The following is a 9978-nucleotide window of genomic DNA, read 5'->3' on the forward strand; positions in this document are numbered from 1 at the left end:
CGCGGGGGATGCGGCGTGGTGCGGGGCGGACATGGGGTTGAATTTGCAAATTAATCGTCACGTCAGAAATAGGCTGGCCGGTAATCCTTGGACCGGACAGCGCGCATCAGCTTCGATCCTCGGAGCCATCTTGCGTCCGAGTTACGGTCGAATCTCCCGCATTAATTTGCAAACGCGATTATTCCATTAGATCCTCCTCAGTAATTACACATCTAGCGGCGAAACGCACCGCCATGTTCTGCATTAGTAATTAGCACTTGGTTCGATACGTTGTAAAGGAGAAGGCGGAGGACGTGGCGGGGGACAATTTCCGTAAACGAAATAGAAAATTAGCCGCACATCGCGGAATTGGCGCGGCGTTGCAGCCGAGCGCGCGGTTCTTTGATTATTTTATACGCATGTGCAATTTTAACGGCAAAAGCGATGTCAATCGGCGCGGTACGCGGGATATATAATAATTATCGGCGTGGATACGCACCACGCGGCACGGTGATATTTTACGCAACGGAAGAGTTATAACGCGAGCGTATAATATAACGGGTATAATATAATGGGAGTATGACTTGAATCAGAACTCGTTAGTTACAGATCCGTGAAACTAGATTAGCAGACTAATTGTCTTGGCAGAAATCTCCGGTTTTGCCGCTGTATTCGCTACGAGCGCGCGCGCTCGGGTTGACCTTTCCGGCGAATTTACGGAACAAAGGCCGTGAAGGCGATCGTAATAATCTAAACTATGCGTTTCATTGGCCCCTGTCTTGTAAATTCACCGTTTCGTGCCAGTTCCGCGTCGGTCCTAATTACGAGAACGAACCCGCCCGGACCGTATAGCCTTAATAGACCCCGTGTAATTTGATAAGAGGAAAATCAGGGAAAAATGTTTTCATATGCGCTTTATGCGCAACGTTCCCTGAAATTAATTCCGGACTCGTCTTTAACAAACCTGAGCTGCACAAAATCAGATTACAGATTATGTAAGCAAAGTATCTTTTTATATTATATACATTTAGTTTAGTTAATAATTAACAGTTTTTCCTCTTTCTGAAAACATGAATTATGATCACGATATTTTTTGTGGAGATACGTTACTGATCAACTGTGGAAAAAATGATTACAAGCAAAAATAATTATCGGAAAATGTCCAAATATGCAATCACGAGTCTTCATTGACGTTGTCAATATACATTAAGAATTAATAAGCAACGTGTTCTATCACGCAATCTGCGTGTATTCGCATTTTCAGAAAACGAGACACATTTTCAGCTTCTATGTATAAATAGCCGCAAGTACGTTTACTTAAAATCTAATAATTTCAGTAATCCTTTGCGTCATAATCAGGAGTGCATTCAAGATTATCTCCTATATGTACGCCCTCGCTCGTACATTCAAACATTTCTCCTGGCAGAAATCTGTATCCGATCTATCTATAATTCAGCACATCCTACAAAACTACTACAGAGAACGGCGCACGGCGAAAGAACAATCGGTATTCTGAACGGAATAAATAAAACAGGCGTCGCACAGCCGAGAAAATAGTACACAGCCGGCTGTTAATATTTGATACGCAGTATCAGTGCTACCAGTTCTCCTGCTCGCGAAAATGGGCGGCTCATTTGTTGCGGAAGCCGGAAGCCGAGATCACCGGGCCAGACCCGGACTTCCCATGGACCGGAGATTCCATGGAACTTTCGGCAATCTTTCGCTCGTTGGCGAGAATAAAAGCGAATCTGGCGAATGCCGAGGACCAAATGGACGAATTTACCGAGAGCGCGGCACAGCACGGCTCGGCTCGGCTCGGCTTGAGAGCACGCTCGTAAACCTTGCCGCTGCTTCGCTTCGTCGGCCGAGTGGCTTGTAAATTTATCACCCGGTCCGGGGCTCACCGCGACGTCTCGTGATTAGAACCTAGAGCTTATTTAATGAGGCCTGCTGTAGGTCGAGAGATGAAGCGGAGAGAGCGAGGGAGAGAGAGAGAAAGAGAACGTCCTCAGCTGCCCTCCCCCTCAGCGCATCTTGGCTTTGCTGGCTTATGCGTGGCCTCTTTTATTATTATGAGAACCCGCGTCAACGCTGACAAATTGCTGGACCCGGACATGTATTCTCAGAAGCGATATCCGTGAGATACGTGCGCGCGCGCGCATCAGATGAGCACGACGGCGAGCGCATTCGATGCACGTCGAATTTCGAATGCCGGTCCATGGAGTATCCAGACGAGCCCGAATCTGTATGCTGGACATCCCCAAAGGCTCTTGAAGTGCGCACTGTCCGCCCTTCCGCAAGGAAGCTTGACCAGCAGACGACACGATGACGGGCTACGTCTTTATTGATATCTCTGTGCGCGATAAATTATATATATATTCTGCTATGAATATGTATACAATCATGAAAATGATCTTTTTTATATAATTTAATACTTTTCACATAAATACAGTATTTCCTTGATTAATTTTTCAGTTTTTTTCAGTACGTATCCTAAACTGTTATCTTTTAATAGCAGCGTGTAATCTTTCTCTTTGTGTTTAAGCAGAACAATCCAATTTAGGAGAGAAAATTCCTATGCCTGATAACACTAATGCAAACCGTTGTCAATCTCTACTATTCAGCCAAGTAACAATAAAACTGGTCGTGTAACCATGGGCTGATCTTTCCTCGTGATATATCCGGAATCTAGGAGCGCGCTTGCGCTCTCTCACGCAGGGCTGGAGGATCGATGTCGATGTGTACGCGTCCCGTAACGAGGAAGCGTTCTGTGCGAGCTGCGGATCATTGATTGTTCAAAGGATCATCGGCCGGTTGGTACGAGACATGCGATAGCTGGCGGATGTGTATACATCGGTTTAAATTGCGCGTGCAAATGTCGCATAGACAGGAGACTGATGCTGAAGAAGGGGCAGCAGTCTGTCACACGTTGTGACATCATCAGTAAAGAGAACATACATGTTCGTGTCATTTTGGGATTATAGTCTTGATTATGTTAATATCGTAATACTGTTTCTATCTTCCTTTCTTGCAACGATTTCATAAATTTCATCTCTGATATAATAATGTTACAACCACAATTATATAAGGCATTACATCAATATTTTATTAAACGTAATGTAATAACGGCAATATTATATTAACGCTATATTTACACTGCATATCAATATATATGTCAATATTCATATCGCATATCTATGTCAACAGTTGTATCGAATGTGTATCGTATATTATCAATATATTTTTAATACTTTGGATAGATATTCGTGACAAATATTCTAGCTATGCGTTTCATGGATTTAAATCCCATACGCTCATACAATACTCATAACAGTTCCTTTATCATCTTGGGACGTGACGAATGCGTTTGCAAAATTGCATTTATATTCGGTGCGCGGCGGCGATATGAATACACTCAAGCAAGTTTCGTGCGGAACACATTAGTCGACATTGTGCGTATAATTTCTACCAGGCTATAATGACGCAACCGAGGTCGAGGTCTGAAGATGTCGAAACGCCTGGCGTTGATTGAAAGGACGAAGGATGACTCGAATTTAAACGCACGAGTAATCAAACGCACGGGAGATAGTGCCGTCGAGCCTCGTATCCGCCGTTGATTCGAATTCTCCAGAGAGACTGCAAGCTACCGGCGGAATTGCTGCTGCTATTGCCGCTACCGCTGTTGCATGTAGGCCAAAGTTAGGCGCGACACCTGATTATTTAGATCGTATTATCTCTTATCTCCTGTGCTGGATTCTGCAAAATTAACTACCGCTTTGCGCTCAGCGAGAGTTATAACGCGAACCTCGGTACATTGCTCTTTCGGCGCGCGCGCGCGAGAGAGAGAGAAGAAAGACAGATAGAGAGAAAGAGGAAAGTACTGACAATCGTGTTGAAAATCTGCTCATTTGAAAAGTAACATCAAGGTAACAGCCATTTTGTAAAATGTAAATGTGTTATATATACCCCTCTACGTTTGTTTCAAAAGATTTTTAGCTATCGAGTATGACAAAAATTCAAGGAACAAAGGAGTACGCTAGTTTTACGCGATAGATAAATATGGGAGCTCTAATCGGAATTTTGTTAGTGCATAGAGTGACGAACACCGGAATTCGTAATCAACTCGTGAAAGGCTCAATTGTCGGCTCGATATAAGCCAGTAATTATCCGGTCGTGTAAAAGGTTAATTAATTAAAGCGCCAATTTTTCAATATGTCCCTTGTGTCACCGTTCGCATAATTATTTTCCGCCCGACGCACCGATTATTATTTCATGGCGCGATAAAACATCGACCCGTGTGCATTTCGGCAATGTGGAATATACCGAAATTTGTAATCAGTGGAGCGAAGATACCACCGCAAATTGGACACGGTTGAATTGATTGTTGCACGCAAAAAAACTTCACAATTAATAATTCATTAAGAGTGTTGTTTTCAGATTCGTCATATGGCCATGTCGAATAATTTTGTCTGGATTTTAAATGCATTACGCAAAACTGCTGCGTCCATGGCAATCAAAAATTTAAATTAATTCATCCTTTGTAATGATAATAGTTTTTTTTTTAAATTTAACATTAATTCAATAAGAAAATTTAATATCAACTTAATTGTTTTTTGCTGAAAAGAGGTTCATTCGCTTCCTATTACTCGATGTAAAACTGTACCATACGAGCTTCATTAACTATGAAAATCATACTTTTGCATTTACTTTTTGTATATATCGGCCAATGTTTCAGAGCCCTCATAACTTTTCATTACAGATTTCGTACGTCATACGTTACTCTCCACTCTGTGCTCGGGGATATTCATAATGAACCTACTAAATGGCTTGGCGCGAACCGATCCTCATTCGGGCTTCATTCGGAGAAGCGTCGTCGCAGAGATGCGAAGATTTGCAGTCGCGACTTCTAACAGGTGCCGAACGATAATTACCGTAGTGTCGGCCGAGGGAGATAAGCGCGGGAGATATACGATCCAGATGTTTTGATACCTCGTGTGGACCGTTCTCGCGAGGGCCCTCGCGAGAACGACGCCGCACTCGGAACAATGGCGCGCAAGACAGAGAAACGGATACGCGCGGCGGATGAGAACAGGGGGAGAAGATGCCGGATGGAAAAAAGGGGCGAAAAAAATGGACGATGGACGACGAAGGGCCGTGCGTGGTTAGAAAGGCGAGATGATGATGCAGGTAAAGGAGAGGGAAAAAAAAGACCGGCGGGTAAAGGAGGTGGTCGGGGGGAGAGAGAGAAAGAGAGAGAGAGAGAGAGAGGAAGCGCCGCAGTTCAGCCGACCTAATGAGCTCTCCGGCTCCGGGACGAAAATAATTATAGAAATTTCCTGCCGATGAACGAAGCACCTTAAGAAAGATTGCCTCTCATTAATAAGCCACAGACGTATTTGCCTCCAGAATTGTAATCAGGCTACGAGAACGGAGAGCGCTCGTGTTTCCATAAAATTCGGGGCACTCCGGAGCGCCTTGGTCTACAATAGATTAACATGCCCCTGCCGATGTCCGTCGGGACGATGAATCACGTCAATCGTGATCTTATTGATTTTTCGTCAATTGATTTTCGAATCCCTATCCATTTATCGCCAGTTACAATTTTCACGGCAAAGGTGAGATAATGATTCGTGAATTGAAAAGTCGAGGCCTTTTCACAATTTTCAAGATAATGTATTATATTGTTATATTCTACTAAAGATGGCTCCAAGAAAAATGTTCATTTTTAATGATCCATTACAGCTGCTTGAACAGTCTCTATTACACATTGCGACAGACAATTGCGATATTCAAGCGCGGTTGCATCAGCGGAGTTATGATTTATTGACGAATCTATTATCGAAATTGATTTGCCATTACTAATGGGCTGTGAATTGGTACAATATGGAAACTGATTGATGGGGGGACAATTCGCTAGTATAGATCAGACGAAAACGAGAGTCTTTCGCAACGTTGAGCCGCGCGCTCGCTCCACTAGTGCGATATACATGACTATTAATTACTGCCAGGTAGTTTCTGCTTGTTAATTACATAGCATGAAGCTGTCTTCGTTAGGGTCCTTATTTCGCGATCAAAACGGCAAAAGTTTCGGCGAAATTGCATTCTCGTGCTAGAAGCACGAGCCGCGATCAATACTACTAGTCTGTATTGGGGCTACAATCTCAGCAAATTATATCGTGTACTATTCATCAGAGGCTTCCTAATTGCCGAAATATCTTGCAATTTTCTATAAAATATTCAATTAATTACTTTGAAGCATTTATGAGAAACTTTCCAAGTACCTCGCAGTTTTCCCCTTATGATTACTTTTTTAAATAATTATTAATAATTTAAATTTCAAGAATCTGCCTTCATTGATGTTTCGATTCATAAGATATCTATGTTAAATTAATGAAAAATTTCGTACAGGAAGATCGAGAATGTCTGGCACGGCCTCGGGTCATTCAGCGTACCTCAGAAAGTAATTAACAAGCTTCGCAGCCCCTCTCATCTCATAAAGGTCTCATTGCTCGTTGATTGCTCACTTAAATGGCAGACGTTTCCGGAGCTCTTTTTATTCCGACGCGATTTTAACCCTGCTAACGCAATCGCACCCTGACTCACGGCACTTACTCAGACTGCCTCGCCAGACAAAGCTATCGATCGATCAAGACAAAGCGATCGATCAAGGAAGGGCGCAAACGGCAGTACGGCGCGGCATCGATTGTCAGCGAGATCATTTTTCACTCGGAACGACGGGGCGGGTTTTCGCGCGCCCGGGACGAAGACGAGGTTCGAGCTTCGCGAGACTCACGGCGCGAGTAAGTATTTTGCATATGAAAGGCCGCCTTTGCTTTCTGCCGATACGTAAGCCGCTAAGTTTGTTGTCACGCGGCAGGCGACGTGAGTGGCAGCTCGTGTTGCCGCACGAGTGCATTTCGCGTCTCTCCATGGTATCGGGTGGAAGCGGCTGAACGAAAGAAACCACCCCGATGCGCGGCGGTGATGCATTCCGACGCTCCAACCCCGCGGGTATACGTTTCGCGGATCGGTTTCTCGAAGGAGCGATAGCGATTCGCGATCGATGCACATCGCCGTGTGCGCCCGTGTTCGCCTCCTTCGGAGCCGGAGCGTGTTATGCGAGGAGCGACACGAGGCGTGTCGCAATTTGATCGATCGTGAATCTTGATCGTCGTGCTGCGAGGTTCGCGTTAACCTGAGCTAATTCCTGCGGCAAGGCGTGTCTTGCGCTCGATCGAGAACCAACGTGCACTGTTGTCAGCTTTCTTCCGCCCATTCGTATTAATCAGAGCTACGTTGGAGATAAATTAAGGGGGGAGCCTGCTTTAGAACGTTGAAAATAAGGTATAATTTTACGAATTTTTTTGGAGAAACTATACAGCGGATCATTATAAAACTTTGATGCATTTATTAGTACATGTTTAAAGATAAAAAAAATTATTTTTTTATTTGAATATATCGCCTGTAGAGGTCGTCCTGGAGGCATCTTAGTGCAGCCGCGTCGCCGGCATTGCAAATTGGTGAGCATTCTCCTGCCTCCAAATTTCATCCAAACTGAAAAATTGAAATATTTTCTCGTTATTTATGAATTCCCATCGTCGATGAACCTTTAATATTCATAAAAACATTAAGTTAAACAATTATTTTTGCATGAAAAAGTTCAAAAACTTTGCCTAAAAATCGTACTTTTGTGTTCTAAGCTCCACCATTTTGGCACTTTTCAACTTTTTTCTTCTCTCTTTGGTTCATCGACGATGGGAATTCATAAATAACGAGAACATATTTCAATTTTTCAGTTTAGACGAAATTTGGAGGCAGGAGAATGCTCACCAATTTGCAATGCCGGTGACGCGGCTGCACTAAGATTTCTCCAGGACGACCTCTACAGGCGATATATTCAAATCAAAAAATAATTTTTGTTATCTTTAAACATGTACTAATAAATGCATCAAAGTTTTATAATGATCCGCTGTATAGTTTCTCCAAAAACAATTCGTAAAATATACCTTATTTTCAGCGTTCTAAAGCAGAGGCTCCCCCCTTAAGCTGTCAAGCTTGTTTCGTAATTTATACTAAATTTTTCTAGATAACTGTTAACTAATATTTGTGATAATTTTATAAAGGTATTTAATGTTAAGCGTGTAGAATTACGAGGAAGCGAATTTGCGAGGAGACGCAACGCACTCTTCAAGTTCATCCCTAAAACATCATTCACAATGATTTCGAGGCATTTACACTGTAGCAATCAAAGTCTGGAGAGAGAAACGGACGTAACGTAAATCATTATGTCAGTAAGACTGCACGTACGTTTAAAGGAAACAAGAGTAAAACGCTTCGCAATAAAAAGTCAGCGTACGCGCGTTTCAACTGATTTGTGGCGCACATTCTCCGGGTACGTCACGTAGTCTTCGTTGCAATCAATAGCACAATAGATCCTCCTTTATTCGCGCGAGTTTCCGCGGAAGAGGACGAAAAAGGAGGCCGGGTTAACGCGCCCGAATCTTGCCAAAGCGGAACCGAACTTTGTCATGCAGTTTCGTCGTCGCGAACTCATTTCCCGCTGGCATAAGCGAGTGCGCCACTTTTATTACGTATTTCGCTTTCTAATTTCAAATTCCTCCAGAGCTCCTCCGTGGCGATGACGAACGCGGGCGTGTCTCGGCCGATCCGCCGCGGAATTACTTCGTCTCGCGTTATGAAGATTAAGATCAGTTTAGGAGCAACCTGCGTGCGTACTCGCGTCGCTTTCCTCGGAAAGCGGCAAAGAACGCGGCACAAACGGCCGCCGTAAACGTGATTTAACAGCGATACATAACGCATTTTACACGTTCGGTACCGGGAATCGTCCCCGAAGACTCCGGTTATATCGATGCCGCGGCGCCGAGTGATTTCTCGCAATAAGGCAGAAGAAGCGGAGAAGGGCGTTAAGATGCGAGTCTCGTGCTTGTCGGTGTGTTCCATCTCGCGCGGAACGAGGGAGCCGTTTGTTCGCTGCAGTCAGAGTACTGCATCCTGTCGGGAACTAGCCGCTATATTGCATTCCGCCGCGAGAGTAGATGAATCATAAATGTGAGAGATAGGAGAAAGCAAGATGTAAAATATATAAATTAGGAATGTAACGATTGGATTGGATGTACACAAGTGGACAGTATTGATCTCTGATCTCTATCGCGATTTCGCAAATCCAGGAATGTAAGTTTTATATTCGTCTCAGCTTGACATTTATCTATTACGTAATAAAAATTATAATTACATTTTTATGTTCCGTAAAATTGAAGATTATGTATAGAGTACACATGTAATGCGAATTGTTCTTTCAAATGAACAAAGCGAATTACCTTCGGCACGAGATACGACGCGGCAGTTTTGGCCCGCTTCGTTCGTACATGGTGCTTCAGCTTTCGTACATGGTGCTTCAGCTGTGGCTAATGCGGCATTCACGCCAAATTTCGCGCATTGGAGCTCCTTTGTTCGAATCAGATGGCCGACTTCTCACGTGCCCGCTCTTAAATCGCGTCCTAACGGGAACGTTGTCTCCGTCGCGACGTTCAACGACCTGCGGCAAAAAGAAGACAAAGACTTTAATGAAGATATGAGAACGCGAGGAGAAAATGACGGAGAGGAGTTGATTCGTCGAACTTTCATTAAGCGACTCGAGCGTTGTTTGTGCTCCGGAGATCCGATTCTCCGTGAAAGAATTATGGCATCAATTAATGGGGCATAGAGAAGCAACGGAAAGAGATTAACGTTTGCGCTCTCGCGATCATCATTTTAATGAGAAATCCTGTTTGAACATATATATCGCTTCTTTCGTTATTTCACGCGAGTCATCTCATATGCGTAACCGAATGCCAATATATTTCACGAGGTTTTATCTGTATTATATTAAGCGCAATTAACTCATTATACGCGATACGTTGCGTTAATATGACGTGACCGCGTATTACCAATATTTTATTAATCGACGGCACACTAACATGCCGCCAATTCAAAAGGTAA

This window comes from Ooceraea biroi, chromosome 11, assembly GCF_003672135.1.
Source record: "Ooceraea biroi isolate clonal line C1 chromosome 11, Obir_v5.4, whole genome shotgun sequence".
NCBI classification, from domain to species: Eukaryota; Metazoa; Arthropoda; class Insecta; order Hymenoptera; family Formicidae; genus Ooceraea; species Ooceraea biroi.